Genomic DNA, 24,442 nt, shown 5'->3' on the forward strand with positions numbered 1-24,442 from the left:
AGATGGCCTTAGGTGTGGGTGGTTACCCTTGGAGCCAGCCTGCTTGGGGGACACTGAAGACCACAGCTATGCTAGGTCTTCATTCCTGCTCTTTCTGCCCGTGTCTCCCAGTCTGCTTTTCTCTAACTGACACAGAGCACTCTTTCCCTTTTCCACACTCCTCTCCCTGCTTGTCTGCTTTTGTTTCTGCCCCCATGGAGCCCTGGGCACCCTGTGCTTTTGCTCTCCAGTTACTCCTACTTGGACAGACTAAGGAAAAGAACAGCTAAGGCCACCCCTCTCTAAGCTCCTAACTGCATCGCCACGGTTTTACCAACCCTTCCTTAACTGAGTTCTGCTGCTCACACCCTTTCTTTTTTTTTTTTTTTAATTTTTTTTTTGCTCACACCCTTTCAAACCATAAGTGCTGCTAAGACAGATCACTCTGTGTGTTCTATTAAGACGGTGTTTTCTATAAGGTTTACCTGGGAAATGAAAAACCCTAGAGTTTAACAGTGTGTACGCTGCCATTACTACCTTAGCCTAGGTATATCGTTTGAAGTCAACTGACTTTTATTAAAGTGGTGTTGCCCAGACAAATGGCTGCCACTGGTGTGACTTCCTACAAAAGATCGTCACCGCTGGAATTGTTGATCATTGTTCCTTCACAGAGGAGGGCGTGGCAGGGTCACTGGACCCTCACTGAGCATCCAGCCTCTCTCTCCCAGCCAGCTGTGTGCAGTTCTGCCCTAATTGCACTTGGCCTCAAGGTCTTAGCGGGGAGTTGGAGTCTAACAGTGGAGGAAGATTAGGGCGAAGAGCCTCCATCGACTAAGCTATTGGGGAGTCATCGTTCATGCTGGGTGCAGACTCTCCAGCATGGCTGCCTGTCAGTAACCCCTCAGCCACATTCTGTCAGTAAGCTCTTGGGTTCTCCAGGGTGAACTTTAGTGAAGTCAAATTTGGTTTACCATTGGGATGCTATGAAGAGGGTAGATGTTGCTTAATCCTTTCCTGGGGTGTGGGAGGGATATTCTCACAATACCTGGTAAGTTTCTTACTGTTATTATGTCCCATGATAAAATAAATAAATAAATAAATAAAAATGAAACCAAAAGGCTAATGCAAGTTACAAAGGTCCAAGCAAATGAAAGGGGTAATATCAAAATTTCTAAGGTCAAAGTTCAATACATTGCTGTCAAACCCCTGTTTACATCAATGGAGTTTAAAAAGTTTTAGGTTTTGCTTAACTCTGTCTAAATATAACACAGTAGGTAAAAGTACCAGACTGGGTAGCTGACTCTGGATGTCCATAACCCATGGTTGGAGGCTATGTTAATGTGGTCAGAGAGTTTAAAGGGAAAATATTTTCCCTCCTTGTCCTCCAAGTTCAACTAGACTGCAGTGGGTTATGGGACTTGCCAACTGTCCTGTAACTGTTGGGAGTCACCTGCTCCCTTCTTTCAGGTGGCCATGGAGATCCCACCTGATGGACTGTAACCAGGGTCCAGTCTACAAAGAAGAGGGCCAGCAGAGTGGGAAAATGTCCTCCCTGGTTCCGAGTAAAGCTTGAAGAGCCAAGTAAAGCTTTTGACTTAGTCTCACATAAAAGAAACAACTGGGAAAAAAAGAGGAGGGAACCAGAGGTCCCTCTCAAACCCAGGTGACCCCTGAGGACCAGAGACTCAACTGGCCTCAACAGTTAAAAGAGAAAAGGTTAACACTGGCCACCAGCACACTTCTCACTGCCCAGCAGGAAAACACAACCAAAGACCAATGATTGGTGTTTGCACGAGAGTCTAAGGGGTCACTCCCCAGACATTAGGCTTAACTCCATACAGGCCACTGTTTAGACAATTACTCCTCACTAATGATTGACATCTCGATAAGAAAAATGCTGTCCGACTTAAGGCCTCCGACCTCGGCTCGCTGTGGCACCTGCCTGCTGCCCACACGAGGGAGCCACTGTTATTCTCACCTTAACCTAAAACACAATGACAACTAAATATCTCTTCTCTCTACCCAGAAGACATAGGGGAGGGACCTCACACTGATTCGAGCCACTCCAGCATCTAGCAAGGTCCTGAAAGCAGACCCTGGGCTCATCACTCTGGAGACCAGCTTTAGAGGCCAAAGACAAACAAGGAGTGCAGTGAATGGAGCTCTTGTGAGCCCGTCAAGAGATCCTAATGGAGCTCGATTTTGACATTTAAAATCTTGATTCTGACTCCTGGTTCCCCGCCTGGGCCTTGCTATGCTAACCGACTTCCTCCACTTCTCCAGTCCTTGCTACACCCGACAGTTATACAGACGACACTGCCCGTGCATTTGGGGCGTCTTTTTTCCTAATAGGGCCACTAGAGATGAACCCTGACTGCTGTACCTAACGAGCCCTTTCAGCTACAAAGAGTCAGACCAGTGCTTGTCTGTCTTTATAACAGCACTTTTCTCTTCAGGAGGACTTTTTTAAAAAGTCAGAGAAGGGGAAACTGGGTTGATCAGTCTGTCTTGTCTTGAACCTTCCCTTCTCCTCTGTGCTGATTGGTAAGTTGAGTCAGATTGTAGCATTTCGACCCCACTAACAAGATGAGATGTAACCACCACCTTCATTAGGAAGGCAGGTGCCATTTTGCTGACTGTGTGGCCTTGCCTAGCTTCTGGTTGTGACGCAATCATTCCGTAAGAAGATCTCACCCTGACAAATTACTTTTACCTAGGTCATGTGTTCGTTGTGACACCTGAAGTATTCTTTTCCTACCTTGGGGTTCCCTGCTCATTCTCGGTACAGCCAGGGATGGAGCCCCACTCCTTGTGTCTGTGGAGCAAACGCTCCAACAGGCTGCATCTCCAGTCCTGCATCTGGAGGCCTGTAATGGGCAAATTACATGGTGCGTAAATTGTGCCTCAACAAAGCGATTAAAATGTCACCAGAACAAACCATAGGGATCGTCTTTCAGCTCGTGGGTGGGTTGACAAATACCACAGACCCTACTCTGAGAAGCCTTGGGGGAACAAACCAGAGAAAACTCTCCACTCTCCACTCGGGCCAGACGGTATCTGTACCTGTCATCCCAGCACTCCAAGCTAGAGGATCCAGCTGGAGGCCAGGTCGGCTGCGTGGCTGAGGCCTGGCCTGAAACAACGCACAGGTGGAGGATGTGAGATGCCCCAGTTGCTGAAGAGCTTGCTGTGCAAACACACGGACCTCGGCATGAGTCCCGGAACCCAGGTAAAACACTGGGCGGCTCATCTATAATCTTGGCACCGAGGGGTGTGACGGGGTGGGGGCTGGGGGAGGGGCGGGGGCTGGGGGTAGGCAGGTCTTGGAGGCTCACTGGCCAGTTGGGTCCTTGGTTCCACGAAAGACTGTGTCTCAAAAAAATGTGATGAAGAACTATTAAGGAAGATACGTGGCATGGACCTGTGCACACAGGCCAAGAAGCTGGGAGTGTTTGCTTTTGTCTCTAATCCCAGCACTTGGGAGGCTGAGGCAGGGGATTGCTTTGATTTAGAAGACAACCTATCTTAAAAGCAAAACAAAACAAAACCCCCAAAACAAGAGAACCCCCACCTTCCACAGGGCAGACAGGAAGCAAGATAAGCTAACATGCTGACAGTTGTGTTAAGAGAAAGGAAGCAGGGAAGGGTGGAGTTTTGTGTTTGCTTTTTCATTTGAGATAGAGTCTCAAGTATCCCAGGCTGGCCTCAAACTACATACATAGCTGAGGCTGGCCTTGATTGAACTCCTAATTCTCCTCCCTCCGCTTCCTGAGTGCTGATACTGCACACGTGAGCCACCAAGACTCTGGAGCAGTTTTAAGCAGGGGCATCTGGGGACGGAAAGACGCAATGTGGGGGCTCTGTGGAGAAGACTGCCAAGCAAAGGGATAAGCAGAAAGAAAGGTCCTGAGGCAGGGAACAGAAAGAAGACCGACCGTGGGGCTGAAGGGAGGAGGGAACACAGAGGTAATGGGACAGACCTGTAGGACCACAGGGAAGACTCTGACTTGGCACTGGCCAGAGAGAAAAGTAGGTGGAGCTAAGGGGGAGGAGCCAGCTGAGTGCGCTGGTTCCCGGGCCCAGAATGGTGCAGGACCAGGTGGAGGAGATGGCGAGCAGGTAGATCCTGGGCAGAATTTGAAATCGACACCTCAAAGTTTACTGGTTTGATGTTGAGGAACACGAACTCCAAGAGCTTAAACATGAGCTGCTGGGCCAACTAAGGCTCGCAGAAAGGGAAGGTGCTGCGGTTGGCGATGGCCGTGTCCCAGAGAGGCTGCCCAGGCGGCCGTCTTCTCCACCTCTCCCTTTTCATCCAACCTCTCTGTCCACAACGGCTCCCCTGGGACCCAGTCCAGGAGCTTCTAATTCCTTTGTCCTGAACTCAAAGGGCACAAGCTTTCTCCTCAGCCACCACCAGCCAAGCCTTATGTGGAAATGTTCGGATGCCGAGGCAGCAAGGAGGCGTGGCGTCTCCCGAGCCGGTGTGGACTAGCTGCAGTCTGGCCCCAGCAGCTCAGCTCCCCACTACTCTCCCTCACACTTCCTCTCCACCCTAGATCTATGGAGTTCAGAACCCGCCTTCATCTCCCACCGCTCCTCTGGTTCTCTCTCTGATGACCACACAGGGATGGGTCCCATACCCCTAAAGGCTTTGGTTTGACTGTGTGCAGCTAGCACCAAGGTGTTGCGCCCTCCCCAGGCTCTCTTATCCTGTGCTTTTAAGCTTTCTTTTCTTTCCCATCTAAGCATCCTTCATCCCCTCCTTCCTCCAGAAAAGGATCCTTCATTCTTGCTTCTTTTCCTGAGCACAGCCCTGAGGCTACTACAAAAACAGAAAGAAAAAAAAAAAAAAACCAAAAGCATAGAAGATAAGTTTTGTAAAGACCTCGCTGGGCATGGTAGTGCATGATTTTAATCCTAGTACTAGGGAGGCAGGTGGATCCCTGAGTTTGAGGCCAGCCTGGTCTACAAAGTGAGTTCTAAGACAGCCTCACGAAAAAAAAAGGAGGAGGAGGAGGAGGAGGAGGAGGAGGAGGAGGAGGAGGAAGAGGAAGAGGAGGAGGAGGAGGAGGAGGAGGAGGAGGAGGAGAAGAAGAAGAAGAAGAAGAAGAAGAAGAAGAAGAAGAAGAAGAAGAAGAAGAAGAAGAAGAAGAAGAAGAAAATTGTAAATACCTTAATACCTTACCAGGATAGGATAAACCAGCTGTGATTGACCCTCAAACCTAAAAGAGCAAACAAATGTTCCCATTTTACAGATTGGAAGACTGAATCACACAGAGAGAGCATAGCTTGCCAAGATCACACAGCTACAAAACAGCAGAGGAGGACCAAGCTACTCTGCCCTACCCCTTGAAACAGAAGGCAGCTGAGGCTTCCAGAGCCTCCAAGCTGGAGGAGAGATAGGAAGTAAATGATTAAGAAGGCATAGCAAAGGGGCTGGGGATTTAGCTCAGTGGTAGAGCATTTACTTAGGAAGCGCAAGGCCCTGGGTTCAGTCCCCAGCTCCGAAAAAAAGAACCAAAAAAAAAAAAAAAAAAAAAAAGAAGGCCTAGCAAAGAGGCTGGAGGGAGGTATGGCTCAGTTGTTAAGAGCACTGGCTGCTCTTCCAGAGGCCTTGGTTCTCTGCCTGGTCTACTGCTAACCATCCATGACTCCAGTCCTGGCAGGTCGGATGCTCTCTTCCAGCCTCCGAAGGAACGTGCAAGCATGTGGTACATGTGTAGACCTGCACTCCATCCTGCCAGATCCATACACGTAAAACAAGACAGTATTTAAAAAGAGGGAGAGAGCACTGGGGAGTAGCTCTGCATGTAGAGCATTCGCCATGCAAGCATAGGCACCGGCGCTCAGTCTCCAGAGCATATGTGAAAACCCATGCCCGTAGCAGGGCTGGGGAGGTGCAGATCCTGGAGCCCTCTAGCCAACCAGCCTAGCAGCTCTCAACCTTCATGCACCATGAGGAACCCTGCCTCAAAAATATAATGTGGGCAGGTGTGCTATTAGACACCTTATCCCAGTACTCAGAAGGCTGAGGCAGGTGGATTTCTATGACTTCAAGACTGGTCTACACAGGAAAACTCTGCCTCAAAATTAATTATTCGAGGGAATCTCTGCTACCTCTGGGGCCAGCAGAGTAGCAACCTGAGTCAAGAAGTTCATCATGACTAAGAAGCAGTGTTGGTTCAAACTTTGGGAGTCTGACCCCAAGCAGTTTATTTTAGGCATATTTAAGCACAGTACAATTTGGTGAAAATTTCCTGGTGATAATTAACTCAATCCTGTGTGCACAATAAAGCTTAAGACATGGCTATATTGGAGATCTTTGTAAATAAAGTATATGTGACAGTTTCCATCCAGATGGGGTTTGTACATTGACGACATGTGACAACTTTCATAAAGATAGGTTCTTACAGATTGACAAGTTTGTGATAAGGGTCTGGGGGAGGATCCTGTGAGGCCACACAGATCGCACAGAGATCACCGAGCTATGAGCAACATTCTCCCCCAGCTCTCTGGGCAGAAAACAGGTTATATGACTCTCCCTTTGGATACAACTCTGTGTTTACTATCCTTTTCTTAGTACTTATCCGTGAGGATTTATCTGAGACCCTCTGTCTTAGTCAGGGTTTTACTGCTGTGAACAGATGCCATGACCAAGGCAAGTCTTCTAAGGACAACATTGAATTGGGGCTGACTTCAGTCCATTATTATCAAGGAAGGAGCGTGGCAGCATCCAGGCAGGCATGGTGCAGGAGAAGTTCTATGTCTTCATCTGAAGGCTGCTAGGAGAAGTTTGGCTTCTAGGCAGCTAGGATGAGGGTATTAAAGCCCACGCCCACAGTGACACAACTACTCCAACAAGGCCACACCTCCTAACAGTGCCACTCCCTGAGCTAAGCACATTCAAACCATCGCACCCTCAGAACCTTCCACAATTAGCTAGTTAAAAAAAAATACAGGCCAGGGACAGGGGCACATGCCTTCAGTACCAGCACTTGGGAGGCAAACACAGGGGATTCTCTGTGATAGTGGTCTACGTAGTGACATCTAGGGCAGCCAGGAAGACTTTGTCTCAAAAAAAAAAAAAAAGTGTGGGTTGTGATTGAGAAAGACACCGCTAGCCTTCACATGTGTACATACATACCCATACACGGACACACAGACACAGACACAGACACACAGACACAGACACAGACACAGGCATACGCGCGCGCGCGCGCGCACACACACACACACACACACACACACACACACACAGCCCCAGAGCACGCTGGGACAATGCTGTACACATTGTTACAATGTATGTTGAAGTTGAATAGGAAAGAACGGCGCCTGCCTAAGGAAGCCTCCAGACTCAGCTTTCCCTAACTCTGCTAACACCGGCAGGGGCAGACTAGCCTGAGACCCTGAAGTGCATATCTGGGAACAGAGCTCCAGACAGAGAAAACAACCACAAAGGCCTTGAGGTATGACTGAGTATCCCAGCAGAAAACCAAGGTCATAGTATGCTAGAGGTCTGTCACTTTTGGATCCTGTGACAGAAAGGGTCCTGAGGACACCCCTCAAGTTGAGGCCTGAAGAACTGGGCTGCTGACTGAGTTGCACACCCAGAATGGAAAATGGAGGACAATGGCAGAGGCCAACTGGCTAATGCCTTCCCTGGAGTAGCTTAGATGTCTCTGTCCCCTCGGCTTCTGTATTAGAGGTTTGGTCCTTGGCAAGTGGGCACTGAAATGGTAAAAACTTTAAGAGATGCAATTTGGTGGTAGTGGGGGATGGTGCAGGTTCATGGACCAGAGTTCAATTCCAATCCCCAGCACCATGAGAAACTGGGCACATGGGGCTGAAGAGGTTAAAACTTTGCTGCTCTTACAGAGGATCTGGGTTTGGTTCCCAGCACAAGACAGCTCACACCTGTCCTTAACTCTGGCACCAGGGGATTCAATGCCCTCTTCTGACTTCTGAGAGCACCAGGTATACACATAATATACAAACATACGTGCAGGCAAAACGTCCATATACATAAATAAATGTTTAAAAGGGAGAGGGTCAGTATCTGGAGAGATGGCTCAGTGGTTAAGTAAGAGCTGTGTGCTCTTCCAGAGGACCCTGCATGGCTTTAGGGGTTAACCTAACTGGGGCAATGAGGGAACAAAGAAAGCGCACGCTTCCATGCCCAGAAAAGCTAGATTTGGGTAGGCTGTGCTTGCTCTGAAAGAGAGAACCAACCCACTCAGCAACACTGTCCAGAGACAGCCTGTTTGCTCTGAATACCTGAATTGAGGAGGCAGGTCATGCTACACAGCCAATCTCAGGAAGAGGTCTTGGAAGAGGAGCAGCCAGACTGCAGTCATCCCAGAGGAGGAAACTGTGGTTGACAGTGTTTATACACCCTGGTGAATCGTTCATAAACACTGAACTTGGACCAGAAGAAGGTTTTGCCTTTACCTGGGATGGACTTTGCCAATCCCATGAGGCACTGGGATCCTAAATGTGGCTACACCCATATCAACAATACATATTCACTCAGGATTTAATCTGCTACTTGCACATTGTTTCAGAGCTTCCTCTGCTCCCCCACAGTTCCCAGCACCCATATCAGTTGGCACACAACTGACTGTAACTCCAGCTCCAGGGGAGGGAATGCCCTCTGTCCTCTTGGGGCACCTGTACTCATGTGCACATATCCACACAGAGGCACACACACACACACACACACACACACACACACACACACACTTTAAAATAATAAAAATAAATATTCAAAATATAAACTGAAAATCTGAACATGTGGGAGTTCGTGTTTATAACCCTAGCTCTGGCAAGCTGGAGACAAGAGGATTCCTGGGGTTCGCTGGGCAGCCAGTCTGGCCTACTTGGTGAGCTCCAGACCAATGAGATATCTGTCTCAAACCACGAGGGGGACAATGCCTGAGAAATGACAGGCAGCCAAGATTAGACTGACCTCTGACCTGCACATGTGCAAACATGTGTGTAAATTCACAGCTATATTTACATGAGTACATATATACACACATCAAGAGAGGGAAAGAGGGTGGGAAGTGATTTAGTGCTGGCTCCTTAGGTCACCTAAGCCCTGGCAGAGGCTGCTGGACCCAGTCTCTCTCTGATATCTTGTCCTGTGTTGTGGTCCCGTCTCAGCACACATTTCCAGTATTGTGATACCAACCACAGGCCCAACCCATGTCTGACCCTGTGCCTCGGTCTTGAACTCTAAGAACTGTGAGCTAAATATCTTTTTTCCCCCAGTTTTTCAAGACAGGGCCAAGTTGGTTAGGCTGACTTGCCCAGGGGTATCAGGCATCTGCTTCCCTCCACCGCACAGCACTGGGAGTACAAGGAAGTGAACCACGTCCTTGTCATGCCGTTCTGGGGTTGACCTCAGGCCCTTGTCTGGCACCATAAACAGGTTACCGTCAGAGCCATCTTCCCGGCCTTCAGTTTGATTCTGACAACAGAATGTGATCCTGGCAGAATGAATGCTCCTTCTGAGATTGGGCTACAAAAGGCTGACATGTCTTGCTAACACACACACACACACACACACACACACACACACACACACAAGAGGGAGAGCCTAAAAATTAAAATTAGAAAAATAATTAAAAATAAAAATAATAAAAGCAGTGAGGCGGTAGTGTGGTAGTGTGCACCTTTAATCACAGTCTGTGGTGATGTGCTGTCAGCAACGGAAAACACACAGGCCCAGCAGTGCGAGCATATGGCTATATGGCTGCTTTGGGCTTCTGAGCTGACTGAAGGAGCTTGACAGAGAACACACAGGCCTTCACCCTGAGGTGAGGGAGCTGGTTCCGTGTCACTAAACTGGCTCTCTCTCCTCCAACCCACCCTCCTCTTACAGCCTCTCTACAGCTGGGATTATTGTGACCCCATACCCGGCTGTCCAGTGTGAGAGTTCTCTGCTAATTCTGGCTAGCAGCCTCCTGAGCAGAATGCATAAATAAGTCTTTAGTAGGAGAGAGACCAGAAGGAGCCAATATGGATAAAGACCAAATACTGCCCCACCCCCCTTGAAATAAGATTTCCCTGTACAGCCCTGGCTGTCCTGAACTTGCTCTGTAGACCAGGCTGGCCTCAAACTCACAAAGATCCTCCTGCCTCTGCCTTCTGAGCACTGGCATTAAAGGTGTGCACCACCACTGCTGGGCAGAGCTGAACTTTATTTCAAACATTGAAAGTTTAATTAATTATCTTAGGTCTGCTTTTTTTTTTTTTCATTCATTTTGAGTTTTACAAAATATGACTCATCAGTAAAGGTTTTTCTCAAATGATCCTGATGGTGTGAGTTCAATCCCTGGACCTGTATGTATGCTGAAGTGGGAGAGTCATTCTTGGATTGCGGTCTTAGGGTTTCCATTGCTGTGAATAGACACCATGACCAAGACAACTCTTATAAAAAGAAACATTTCATTGGTCAGCTTACAGTTCAGAGGTTCAGTCCATTATCATCATGGCAGGAAGCACCTTGGCATGCAGACACAGTGCTGGAGAAGGAACTGAGAGTTCTACATCTAGTTCTAGGGCAACCAGGAGGAGACTCTCTTCCGAACTGGGCGGAGCCTAAGCATAGGACCTTAACGCCCACCCCCGCAGTGACGCACTTCCTCCATCAGAGCCACGCCTCCTAAGAGTGCCACTTCCCATGGGCCATGCATATTCAAACCACTATAGTTGCCCTTCCTTACCCATCCTGCCCCAACAACAAATAAAATGTAATTGTTTTAAGTCCTAAAGGACATTATTGCTTTTGCTTCCTTGCAAGTGTGTGCCCTCCCTTGTGGAATGGGAACGGACGGGGGGGGGGGTGGGGGGCGTATTGTTGGGAGGTGTTGGGGGAAGGGAGATGGGGAGACTCTGGGTATTGTTCCTCAAGCGCTGTCCACCTGGGGTTTTCCTTTCTTTTTTTTTTTCTTTTTTTTCGGAGCTGGGGACCGAACCCAGGGCCTTGCGCTTACTAGGCAAGCGCTCTTCTGCTGAGCTAAATCCCCAACCCCGCCCTTTTTTTTTAAGGTTATTTATTTACTGGGCATGATAGCACACACCTTTAATCCCAGCACTTGTGTAGTGGTGGCAGGCAAATCTCTGAGTTGTAGACCAGCCAGGCCTACACAGAGACTGTCTCCAAAACACGCGAGTGCGTGCACGCATGTCTGAGACCACACGTGTGCCTGGTATACATGAGGGCCACAAAGGGGTGTTGGGTGTTCAGGAACTGGAGTTACAGACAGATATGAGACAGCATGTAGGTGCTGGAACTGAATCCAGGTCCGGTGCATGAGCAGCCATTGCTGTTGACCACTAAGCTACCTTTCCAGCTCCATCTTTTTCTTTGAGAAGGGACCTGAAGTTTGGCAGCTGGGTGAGTAAGTCATCCAGGGACCATAGGTTCTTGGATTTCTGTCCCTGCAGCAGAAGGCTACAGATGCTCTGACCTGAGTGCCCAGAGTGTGTGGGAGGGATGGGGGGGGGAGTGGGAGGGGCTTTCTCAGTGATTCATCTCCTCAGTTAGCCCAGGCCATCCTCCTGCCTCGGCCTCCCTAGGCTGAGATTACAGGTGTGAGACATACTTGTTTCAGGGCACTAGATTAGAATTATTAAAATCTTCTCTATCAAATGCTATTAGACATGTTTAGGACAAGGAATTCAAAACGTTTATCTTCCTTACTGTATACGAATTTTTCAAAAGATTATTTATTTATCACATGTAAGTACACTGTAGCTGTCTTCAGACACCAGAAGAAGGCATCGGATCCCATTACAGATGGTTGTGAGCCACCATGTGGTTGCTGGGAATTGAACTCAGGACCCCTGGAGGAGCAGTCAGTGCTCTTAACCACTGAGCCATCTCTCCAGCCCTAGTCTAAAACTGTGATGGCCTGGAGCAGTGACCTCTTTCCCCTTCCTCCATCATTTCTAGTGTGTCAATTGTTTTAAAACCAGCCAATTGGATAAGACTGTGAGGTGGGACCCCATCCAATGGGGAAAAGATGCGGTCACCACCTGAGTTAGAATAGAACCCAAACTTCCTGTCTCTGTTGTGTTTGTTCTTCTGAGAGCGCCCTGGTGGTCAAGAGTAAAGTTCTGCTGTTCTGACTTTTCTAGACTCTGCAGCTGGAGTAGTGGGCTCTTCCCACCCTGAACTTACTTCTTACAATTTGGGGGGTCATCCAGGTCCTAGCTCACATGGGGAGTGCTTCAGATCACACCCAGGGAGATAGCCAGGTGTTCCACCAGTATGTGTGTGTGTGTGTGTGTGTGAATGTGTGAGTGTGTATGTAAATGTGCATATGTGTTTGAGTATGTGGGTGAGTGAGTGTATATGTGAGTGTGTATACATGAGTGTGTGAGTGTGTGTATGTGAGTGTGTGAGTGTGTGTATGTGAGTGTGCATGTGTGAGTGAGTGTATGTGAGTGTGCATGTGTGTGAGTGTGTGTGTGAGTATGTGAGAATGTAATTGTGTATGTGTGTGTATGTGTTTGAGTGTGTGAGTGTGTGAGTGTGTGTATGCATGTGTGTGAGTGTGTGTGAGCGGGTGTATATGAGTGTGTAAGTGTGTGTGAGAGTGTGTGAGTGTGTGTCCATCCTCTGGCACCATCCACACTGGCAAAAGAACCTGGGGGTTTAAAAGTCTCTGTGAGCATAGGGCAGGCTCAAAGGAACACCCTGTGCACAAGCCAAAGGTAAGAATTGCTGTGGGAATAGCAGAGTTCCTGTGGCAGTTGATCATCTAGGGCTGTGTTTGGCATGAAACTGGGTATAAGAAATTTCCATAAAAGGGCACTGAGCACAGGATAAGCCAGGATGGGAAATCACCAGGGAAAAAGAGCCACTTGGGTCTTTACTTTCTAGATGCTGGGACATAAAGTGGCTAAGGAAAAAACACTGTGATACTGTCTTTTTCTGGATTATTTTATTTGTGACATCATAAAGATAGTGGGTACCACGTGATTTCATCACTGTCTCCTTTGATGTAACTGCATACACCAAACGATAGCTCCCATAAACTTCAAGGTGCCCTGAGCCCTCCCGGGATTTCCCCTTTTATAGTATAAATAGGAGGTAACACTTGATTTTACCAAGTTTTCTGTGTCCCACATTCTCTAAGCCACCGTACTTAATCCAAGATTGTGTGGGGTAAAGAATGCTAAGTCCTCTCTAACTCAGGCAGCGTCTGAGTGCTTTGCCTCCTATCAAGACAGAGAAATGTAAGAGGAAGTGACAGGTCATAAACTTGGAGAAAGGAGTCAAAGGGGACATTCAAAGGAAGTATTGGGAGGTTAACCCACAAAGGTGCCAAATCCTTCCCTAATGTACATGATCATCAGACGTTAACTGATTTTGTTAACATGGAGGGTTCCAGTTTGCATGTTTGTAAAGGCAGGTATTTCTGTTGGCTTGATCCTCTTCAATAATTACACACACACACACACACACTCACATACACACTCACACACTCACACACACATGCTCACACACATTCACACACTCACACCCAAACACACTCACATACATACTCACACACTCCCACTCACACACACTCACACTCATACACACACTCACACACATACTCACACACTCCCATACACACACTGCCTGCCATTCATCAGCAGTAGAGACATGAGGGGTGATCCTTCAAAACAGCTGTCGTGTCTGATATAGGTTACACACGTGCACACACACATTTTTTTCTCCCATTAATTCCTTTTCCCAATACACGACCCAATGGATGCTAAATCTATCCCGGTCATAAAGAAGTAAGGGAGTCAGGTGCTTCAGTCTATCTAGCTGTCTCCGGATCCTTTCCAATGTGAACCAGCGGGTTCAGTTTTGTGAAGGAACAATACTTTTGTGCACACTATTATTTATCAAAAGACACACAAAGATGTCTGTGCTGCAAAAACTAATGGGTTGTTTGTCCATGGATAAAAGGACACTCTGTGTGAAAATCTCTCCCTAGGAATTGGAGCACTGTAGTTTGAACGGGGATTCCTTGTGAGCACTGCCGGATGCTGTCACCATTGCTTGGTAACATCTCGCTGTGTGTCTGTTACACACAGCTATGGCAGTGACCACGTGTACTGTATGTACAATGTCTTGTGCTTTCTATAAGGTTCACCTGGGAAAGCCTCACAGTTTAACATTATGTCCCAAGTAGGATTCATTTATTGTATTATCGTATGAATGAAGTTTCTAATTCAGCTCTATTAAACTGGTGTTGCATGGCGCTTCCCTAAGCCAAACACCGGCCATTTCATAAGAAGGTCGGCTGTGTCTGCCTACAGAAGATGACCACTGCTGGGATTGTTACTGTTGGTGCTGCTTCACAGAAGGAGGGGGTGAGGAGGGTCCTTGAACCCTCACCTGAGTATCCAGTCTGCCTCCCAGCCAGTTGCAGTGACTCTGTCTGATCACGGCTGCAGGAAGACAAGGAAGAGACTCTGGCAGTGAGGAAGGTGCTCCTGTGTGCTGGGTTCCCCAGGGTGAACTGTGATGAAAGGAGCTCTGGTTTGTCATTGGGACCACACCCCAAGACTATGGTAATGTGCTCGGAGAGATTAAAAGAGAGAAGAACTTCCCCTCTTGCCCTCCCTGGTCAGTGAGGTCCCAGGGTCTTCTCTCAATGTCCCGTAGGAGAGTTACCTGATCAGGGAGGCTGCGAAGACCCGCCCAGTGACTCTAACCAGTGCTCAGCCTACAATGATAAGTCAAAACAGAGAAAAGATTTCCTTAGTGCCTCACAGAAGTCACAGTCAAGCAAGGCTCCGACTGATCCCCACAGAGATGGAACAACTGGCAGAAGCCAGGCTAGAGTTCCTCTCACACCCACCTAACCCCTGAGGCCTAGATCCCCAACTGGCCTTGACAGTACAAAAGAGAAAAATTAATTTTGGATACATTCATGGTTTTGAACACTGATGAATACATATATGTATACCTATACACATATACACATATACACATATAGATATACATATACACACATACATGCACGCATATATGTACATATACATATATATGCATACACATATATACATATACATATACACACATACACACATATATACACATGTACATATATACATACACATATATACATATACATATACATACATATATATGACCAAAGACTGATTGCCAGAGTGCAAGGACCCATACTCCCAGACCTTAGGTGTGACTTTGTATAGGATGCCACTTAGATAACTATGTCTTACTAATTGCTCATTGGGTAAAAAGTGCTGCCCAGGAGAAAGCCTTCAGACTTGGTTCATTATAACAGCACTGGACCTGGAAACAGATCTCCTACTGTTCTAACCTGAAAGTTAACCGATTGCTAAATATCTCTTCCTCTCTACCCAGAAGCTGACTCTAGCTGATGCAATAGGTATCATGGGGCATGAAAGCAGGTTGGGGTCTGGCTTGAGACCAACCCTAGAGTCCAAAGAAATACAAGGAGCCCAGTCGATGGGGATCTTGTGACCCCATCCAGGGCTCTGATGGACTTCCATTGGGATTTTTCCCCTTTTAACTTTATTTCTTTGAGGCAGAGTCCCTCTGCATATCCCTGGTATAGACCAGGTTAGCCTCAAAATCAACAGAGCTTCCACTACTAAGTGCTGGGACTAAAGGCATGCGCCACCATGCCTGGCTGAGTAGGGCGTTGGGGACTTGTCTGTGCCCTAGCTTCTCCTGGCTCTCTATGTAAGATCTGTGGTGCCAATAATGCTGTCTTTATCTCTCCTCAGGCCCTTTCCAGATGCCCGTCAAGCACCTCCCTTCCTGCCTACATCTGATAATTGGGGCCTCTTAGATAGACCCCCAAACTGCCACACCTGACACCCCAAATGGGGTGGAAGAAGCCACACCATTCACTACTCCAATCCCATAATGACCTTTAGGGTTTCCTCATGGGGGAGGGGGGGTGAGGGATAGTGAGAGCAGGAGGTAGAAACTGACCCGGAAGTTGAGGGTATAAAGACCTTAAAGAAGAGCAAGCCATCTCTTTCTCTGACTAAAAGCCGGGGAAGTCCTTGGCACTCTTGGCAGCCTCACCCTAGCCAGAGGTCAAAGATCCCAAAGTGTTTGGGGAACTCTGAGCTCTAATCTGGCTCCTAAATGATTCTAGGGAAATTTCATTCAAGTTCCAATGAAGGCCTGTTAGGGAGAAGCTGGTTAAGCATCTCTGGCCTGGTTCATGAGAACAGAATCTCTGGCCTGGGTGCAAACTTAACATTCCAATGGGGCTGGGTCAGTCTGCTGGCTAAGGAACCACCCCCAGGAAGGTGGGCTCAGCTTAAACCATGCTAACAAAATACAGGGAATAATTAATTTCTTATACTAGGTGCCTGACATACATGTAAACAAAACATTGGTGTGTGTGCATGTTGTCATCCCAGCACAAGGCAGCCGAAGCGGGAGGATAGTGTGTTCAAGGACAGCCTAAACCACATTCTGAGGCTCCGTCTCTAAAAACAAAGAACAACAGAGAGACAGAGACAGAGCTCACAGCATCAGAAATGGCGGGATTAAGTGGGAAGGTGTGGCTGGAGGCCTTAGTAACAGGGTGAGGCCTTGTACAAACAGCTGAGGGAGGAGGTGAGAGGGGATGTGGGTATTTTGGGGGGGGGGGAGGTAAAAGCTTGCATGCAGAGGAACAACCCTGCAAGTGCCCTGAGGCGGAGCTTGGAGGAACACCTCAGTGCAGCCTTGCTGTACTGAAGCTCCAAGCTGGGGTTTCTCTGCTAACACTAGAAAGGTGAATGTTGTCCTTCTTAAGATCTAGACAGAATAGAACACCTCTGGTCCGGGGTGGGTACTTTGTGACGTTGTGATCACCAAAGACTAGAATTTAGCAAGACAGTCTCAGGAGTGCCACTTTTAATCCCAGCACCCCTGAGGCAGAAGCTGGCAGAAGTTTGAGGCCACCCTGGTCTACATAAGGAGTTCCAGGCTAACCAAGATTACACCATACAACTGTCTCAAATACAAGCAGGCTGGGAAAATGGCTTGTGGTTAAACTGCTCTTACAAAATACCTAAGTTCGATGTCCAGCATTCACATCAGGTGGACCATAACCGCAGTACCCAGCTCTAAGAGAACCTGCACCACGTGCATATACCCATGCACACAAGCACACATATTAAAAATGAGAATAAGCCAAGGAAGGGGCTCACATCTTTAGCCCCAGTACTCTAAGGGCAGAGGCAGGCGGATCTACAGAGCAAGTTCTGAGACAGCCAGGGCTACACAGAGAAACCTTGTTGCAACCCCTCCCCCAATATCTATCTGTCTGTCTTATACCTACATATTTATAGACATATGGAGAAATTTATTCTATAAGTTCTGGTCCTCTAGAGAGCCCTGATTAATACACCGAGAGAGCATAAGGCATAGAGAGAGAGAGAGAGAGAGAGAGAGAGAGAGAGAGAGAGAGCGCGCGTAGGGGCGTAGGGGGTCGTAGGAAGCATAGGTAACTGGCAGGAGGGAATCCCCACCCTCACTCCCACCCTCACCCTCACGCCCCCTGGATGGGCTTTAGGTAGGGGAGAAGGTGAGAAGGGCAGGGTGCCGGGTGCCAGCATGGACTTTGAAATGCGTAAGGGATACGTGTAATACTGAAGGAGCCTGGGGGTCAGCATGTGCTTTGATATGCTGACAGGTGCCACAGGTAGCCATATGTCCCTTCTGCCACAGGTAAGACAAGTGACTCCTTTTGATAGATGAGAATCCGTCATGGGTTCCAGAGGAATACAGGCTTTAATCTAACACCAGAAACCCTCCTACCATCCAGGTCGAGCTCACTTCCAAATACGTAGACAGCCTGAGAAACTTAACTGTATACTGTTATCTCCTCCCTGTGAAAAATCCTGTGTGTGTGTGTTCTCTCAAAGGTAGTTACCCCCGTGACTCAGATTCCTTCCAGAGTCTTCTGCTTCTCCTTTTCACTGATAAAATACATCAGGGTGGTAAAGCCCTGCTCCAACCAATCGGATAGATGCAGTCACCACCCACATCAGTAGTAAAAGACAGACGTCTTGACTTTGTTTGTATGTTCCTTTGAGGACAAGATTATCCTTTATCTCCAGTATTCCTTAACAGTTAATACAAAGGGACCTGGGTTCGATTCCCAGCACCCACATGACAGCTTACTCTAACTGTCTAACTCTAGTTCCTGGGGATAGTGCCCTCTTCTGGCCGCGGTGAGTACTGCATGCAGGTGGTACCCAGTCATACACAGGCAAAACACCCACACACATACCCTGATTTAAAAATAAATAAAGATGGGGTTGGGGATTTAGCTCAGTGGTATAGCGCTTGCCTAGGAAGCGCAAGGCCCTGGGTTCGGTCCCCAGCTCTGAAAAAAAGAACCAAAAAATAAATAAATAAATAAATAAATAAAGAAAGAAAGAAAGAAAGAAAGAAAGAAAGAAAAAGAAAGATGAAGAAGATTTAACACAGAAGTGGGGAAAGTACTTGTGGGCCTTCCAAGTCTGGCGCCTACTTATGGCCTCTAAGGGCACCTGCATATGCATGCACAGGTGCAAACATAAAATATTAAAATCTTTAAAAAGAGTTAATTCAGTTGGGCCTGTCAGTCACCTCAGGAAGGAGGATTCACCGAAAACCAAGCTAATGAAACTGGAGAGATAATTACCCCCTTAACGAGATAATGTTCTTTTCCTTCCCAGAAACCCCTGCTCTCAGCTGTCCCTTACAGAACCACCCCCATGTAGTTCTGCTATAGGTGCCCACTTTTCTCACACACACACAAAACATAACTTTTTCTTTTTTTCTGTCTCTTTTTTCCCAAAATCCAGACACACATTTCCTGCCACTCTAGGCTTCCTTGAAGACTTCCCACCTTACGCCTTTGGCTGCTTGATGAACCCCGTTGGATCCCAGCTCAGAAAGTACAGCTTCGCCTTCTCCAGGCAGCTGCCAAGATTTGCAGCTCTCCTGATCTGTTGTTTCCTCATAAACTCTAATTAAATTGTCCCCAGGCTTCCTTCTGAATCCATTTCTAAATCCTTTTATTAATGAGACTAATAAATCAGTAAGGGCTCTTAGCTTCCCTGGTAACGTTACATAGTGGTAAGGGCCAGGAGAGAGAGGTGTAGCCTAGGGATTGAGGCCACACGGAGGGTCTGGGATTTTGCTCTGAAAGGTGGGAATCGAAGAGGATTTTGAGTTCAAAGGTATCACATGACCAAGGAGGGGACAGTCTGGTTTTTTTTCCATTTTTGAGACACGGTTTCACTATGCATTTCTCAGGCTGGCTTGGAACTCAGAGATCTCCCTGTGCCTACTTCCCTAGTTCTGGAATTAAAGTTGTACGACAGCATGTTCAGTTTATTACATTTTTTTAAAAGATTTATTCATTTATTATATATAAGTACACTGTAGCTGTCTTCAGATACACCAGAAGAGGGCATCAGATCTCTTTACAGATGGTTGTGAGCCACCATGTGGTTGCTGGGAATTGAACTCAGGACCTCTGGAAGAGCAGTCGGTGCTCTTAACCACTGAGCCATCTCTCCAGCCCAGTTTATTACATTTTTATTTGTGTGTGTGTGTGTGTGTGTGTGTGTGTGTGTGTGTGTGTGTGTGTGTGTATTCCGGCGCGCTAGCGCACAACGTTCACAGCATATGGACGCTGGGTGACAGCTTTGGGAGTTGATTCTCTCCCTCCACTGTATGTATGGCCTGAGGATCAAACTCAGGTAATCAACCTTTATCTGCTGAGCCATCTTTCTGGCTCAGGGCATCTGGATTCTTGAATTAACCCAGAAGTCCTGCCTCAGGGTAAAAGAAAACATCATTGACCCCTACCCTGTCTTGTCTGTGACCCTGGGCAATTTCTTTCTACTCCAGTCTCAATTTCCCCACCTGTAAAGCTAGATACAGCCCTTCCTGCTTGGCCTTCTGAAGCCAGAGGCTACTCAACTCCGAGGGGCTAGGAGAGCAGGTGTAGACCATCCTGTGTGTCCTTCCCGCACCTACGCATGCACCTGTGCCTACAACCACAGTAATCCACCGCCTGCAACACCTTAACAATCACAGCCTCCCTCATGGCTGAGAGACTTGTTACTTTGCTTTGTTTTGCTTGTGGCCGCCCTGGGGATCCCTATTGATAAGCAAGGACTCTTTACAGGGTGACACCCCAGCACCAGGTACACATCTCTCATGCACCCCTCACTCTCCCTCATGTTCCCTGATTCTAATCTAGGAAACTTCCTGCTCCAGGCGTGCTGCAGCCCCAAAGCCTCTGGCAGAAGCCTTTCTCCAAGCTTGGCACACTCTTTCTTACTAAGCTATCCTCTGGCTCTCCTCACACATGCCTCTTTTCTTTTCTTTTAAAAATATTTTTTTTATTTTGTATTTTTTTTTTTTGGTGAATGGCTTTTTTCTTTTCTTTTCTTTTCTTTTTTTAAAGATTTATTTATTTCATGTATGTGGGTACACTGTCGCTGTCTTCAGACACACCAGAAGAGAGCATCGGATGCCCATTACAGATGGTCGTGAGTTACCATGTGGTTGCTGGGATTTGAACTCAGGACCTCCAGAAGAATAGCTGGTGCTCTTAACCGCTGAGCCATCTCTCCAGCCCCCACTGACACCTTTTTCAAGTATTATCCCTTCCTTCAGCATTGTTTTATTTGTACCCCCTGATCTCCCTCCTTTGCTTTCCCTGTTTCTCCATTCCAAACATTCACCTTATTTTAGCATTCTTTTTTTTTTTTTTTTTTTTCTTTTTTTCCGGAGCTGGGGACTGAACCCAGGGCCTTGTGCTCGCTAGGCAAGCGCTCTACCACTGAGCTAAATCCCCAACCCCTATTTTAGCATTCTTATCCCCATCGCCTTGCTTTCTGCCCGTCTGCAATGTCTGCCTTGCAGGGCAGGCTTTTGGTGGGGTAGGTTCACACATACACATTTCCTAGATCGTGAGCAATGTGTGCAGTGGACGGGCTCACCGACTGCTCAACGGACAAACGTGGAAGAAGGAGAAAATGAGTACCTTGTCTCAGGGCTGTGTAGCTGTGGATGACTTTAACTCTCCATCCTCCTGCCTCTGTACGTGGGCCTGACACAGAGTTTTCTGAAAGTCTCCTGACAACCCACAGGCTCACGCTTTGAGAGTGGTGGGTGCACAGCCCACGTGTCAGTGTCGGTACAGCAGCACAGGATGCAAAAGAAACAAAGACTCAACTGAGTGCCTGAGAGGGGGCCCACACCTTTAGTCCCAGCACACAGGAGACAGAGGCAGGCAGATCTCCGAATTTGAAGCCAGAGCGGTCTACAGAGTGAGTTCCAGGACAGCCAGGACTACACAGAGAAACTACACAAACAAAAAATCATCTGAGAGAGAAGGCACAGTCATGCAGTGGGTGAGGGGAGGGAGCAGTAGTCCTCCCAGGAACGCTGGAATGGCTTCAGGAACTAATATTTTTTTTAACAAGTGTCTGCAGAGGCAGACTCCTATAGACTTGCCTGTATACTTTTAAAAACAGGATTTATTTATGTTTTTAAATTATCTGGGGGTTGGGGATTTAGCTCAGTGGTAGAGCACTTGCCTAGCAAGCAAGCGCAAGGCCCTGGGTTCGGTCCCCAGCTCCGGAAAAAAAAAATTATCTGTGTATATGAGCATCTGTGTGTAGATATGTACACATGAGTACAGGTACCCGAGGAGGCCGGAAGTGGGCATCCTATCTCCTGGAGCCGGAGTTCCAGGGGCTGCTAACTAACCCGTAAGTCCTCTGCACTTCAGCAAGCTTTCTTGAGAGCTTGTGTGCAGGTTCGAGCAGGGGAGCGCAGTACTCATAAACCCTTGATCCAAGACCACCTCCTCTATTCGGGGAAGGTCGTTCTTTTTGACTGAGTGTGCAGATTCAGGCTGGACACGCATAGAGCGGTGAGGGAAGAAGGGGACACTACCCAGCCAGATCAGCCGAATCAACCCTGGTGACCAATGGGGTGACAGATGTCAAAGCCAGATGGACTTCACATCCCAGCAGCAAGCATTTTTAACTGAGCCATCTCTCCATGCCAAGCCAGGAACTTTTGGTGGGCTTGGGGTTCTTAGCCTCGCCACCAGGCCTGAGCCCTCTTTCTTATTTTTTCACCTTCATTGTGCGCCCACATTCATCCAGCTGGCCCTCCAGAACCCTAGGCTCCAGCTTACAGGATGCCTGGAACTCCACAGAGGGGAAAGGGAAGACTGCCTTTCTGAGAAGGTGCTGGCTGAATTGTGCCTGAGACCGCCCGCCCCCAAACCCCTCCTGACAGGAAGCTCATTTCCTCAGCTTCAGAGAGACACGGTGCTTCAGCTAAGGGTGAGAACTCCTCTGACCACAACTCTGAAATACCTGTTGCTCAGGGAGCCGTATTCACTGCCACCAGGACTTCAAACCTTCATCTAAAGCCAGAATGACAGTCGGTTCCAAGGGGGTTTAATACCATTGTCAAGTTGCTAATCGGAAACTGACACTAAAGTAACCCCTTGCTTGCACCCTTCTGGTCTGCCTACTCCACTCTGGAGGAAGGTGGGCCAAGAGCCCAGCTGGGACAGGAGATGGTCCCCACTGACCCCTGCACCTCCACATCTTCAGTGCTGGGTTGGTTGGTGCTGCAAGAGGCCTGGCTACTTAGTCCTTCTAGTGACTGAACAGTACTCAGCTCCAGAGAGGTCCATTGTGTTTATCCACTAACATCTGCTGACTGACACTTGCATTGTTTCGGCTGTGGGCTACTGTGAACTGTGCGCCTATGAGTAAACATTCGGGGTCCCTTCTGTCAGTTATTTTATTTGGAACAAAGTTTGCACCTGTTTACTGTGGATGCATAGGCCTTAGTGTCCATGTCCAAGGAAGTCCAAAGATAGCTTCTGGAATTTGGGTCTCTCTCTCCTTCCACCACGTGGCTTCTGGACATCTGAGATCCTCAGACTTAGAAGCAACTCAGTGAGTCATCTCTCGATAATTATTTTAAAATTATGTTTTCTTCTCTAGCCCCTGACTGGATGGAGTATTCTAGGCAGGTATTCTAGGCTGAACCACACCCCTACCCTCCTCTCCTTTCACTCTGTGCCACCGAATAAAATGGCATTCTCTCCGGGTAGCTGAAAGACAGTTTGTGTGTGTGTGTGTGTGTCAAGGTCATACTATCAGTTATGGGGACCTCACAGTCGTGATCCTCCTGCTTCAGCCTTTGGTTGCTGGTCCGCTGGGATGGTTGCTGGGTCTGCTGGTATGGTGGCTGGCTGACATCTTCCTTTTTAGGATTTGACACGTGGTCCCCAAGGCTGCGTGCACACGCCCCAACTGGATGAGCAGTTGGTTCTGCCTCTTTCTGGGATGGTCATGACTGTCGATAGCTTCCCCATCCCTGGTGCCCAGAAAACCCACCCAGAGGTGTCTCAGAGGGAGGAAGCTGAAGGTCTGGGAGAGATTGGCCTTGGGGCTCACTGTGAACCCCTTTTTTCCCTAGCATCTTGCAGGCAGGTGCAAGGGCCAGGACACCCCCATCACCCTAACTTTGCCACAGGTTCCCAGACAGCTCCTGTAGAACGAGGCAGGGGTCTGCCAGTCACAGGGACACACCAAGTGTCCCTGGTATCTAGCAGGGCTGTGTGCAAAGCTTCAAGTTGCCTGTGCCCAGTCCCACCCATTCCAAACACTGACAGCTGCCCCTTCTGTAGCCAGCTGGCCCAGCCCCTCCCTCTCTTTAGTTCTTCCCTTCTAGGCTTTGTTGGCCCTTCCTCCTTCTTTTGTTTTATTTCAAAAACAGGATTTCACTCTGTAACCCAGCCGGCCTTGAGCTCACTGGGTAGCTTAGGCTAGCTTTTAACTCTCGCAGGGTCCTCTTATCTCCTGCGGAGCCTCTCCAGTGCTGTGATCAAAGGGGTACCCACCCCACCCCCTCAGCTCTTATCCTCCTTAAAAAGAAAAGAAAGAAAGAGTTGAGGCAGGTAAGGTGGATCATGGGTAAAGGGGCCGGCTGCCAAGCCTACTGACCAAAGCTAAAGGGCTAAGTTGGAGCACACGTGTTGAAAGGATAAAGTAAATCCTGCACTGATGAGAAGTTGTCCTCTAACTTCCCTTCCACACATGTGCAAGCCAAGACCTGTGCACCTCTCCCACACACCACATACCCTCAGAAAAGAATTGGTTTTTTTTCAAGACTTACTTGGTCTTGAAAGAAAGGTTGGTCTTGGCCTCAGAGGTTGAACTGCCTCTGCCTCCCAGCCCTGAGTAAAGGTGATGCGAAATAAAATTTTAATGTAAATAAAGTCAACGATTAAGTAAAAAAAAAATTTGTGCCGGGCACAAATTTTAGTCCCAGCAACACATGGGAGGCAGAGAAAAATGGAGCTCTGTGAATTCAAGAGCCAGTCTGGTCTACAGAGAGAGTTCCAGGACAGTC

The 24,442-nt window shown here is 48.0% G+C and overlaps 1 long non-coding RNA gene across 1 annotated transcript; it reads left to right on the plus strand.

The window, feature by feature from the left end:
* Positions 1-642: 642 nt before the first annotated feature.
* Positions 643-19,036, plus strand: LOC134483630 (uncharacterized). Its single transcript, XR_010060449.1, has 3 exons — positions 643-897; positions 1,447-3,208; positions 18,841-19,036. It is a non-coding gene; the product is annotated as an uncharacterized LOC134483630 (long non-coding RNA).
* The last annotated feature ends 5,406 nt before the right edge of the window (positions 19,037-24,442 follow it).

The sequence above is a fragment of the Rattus norvegicus genome, chromosome 19, assembly GCF_036323735.1.
Source record: "Rattus norvegicus strain BN/NHsdMcwi chromosome 19, GRCr8, whole genome shotgun sequence".
Lineage (NCBI taxonomy): Eukaryota > Metazoa > Chordata > Mammalia > Rodentia > Muridae > Rattus > Rattus norvegicus.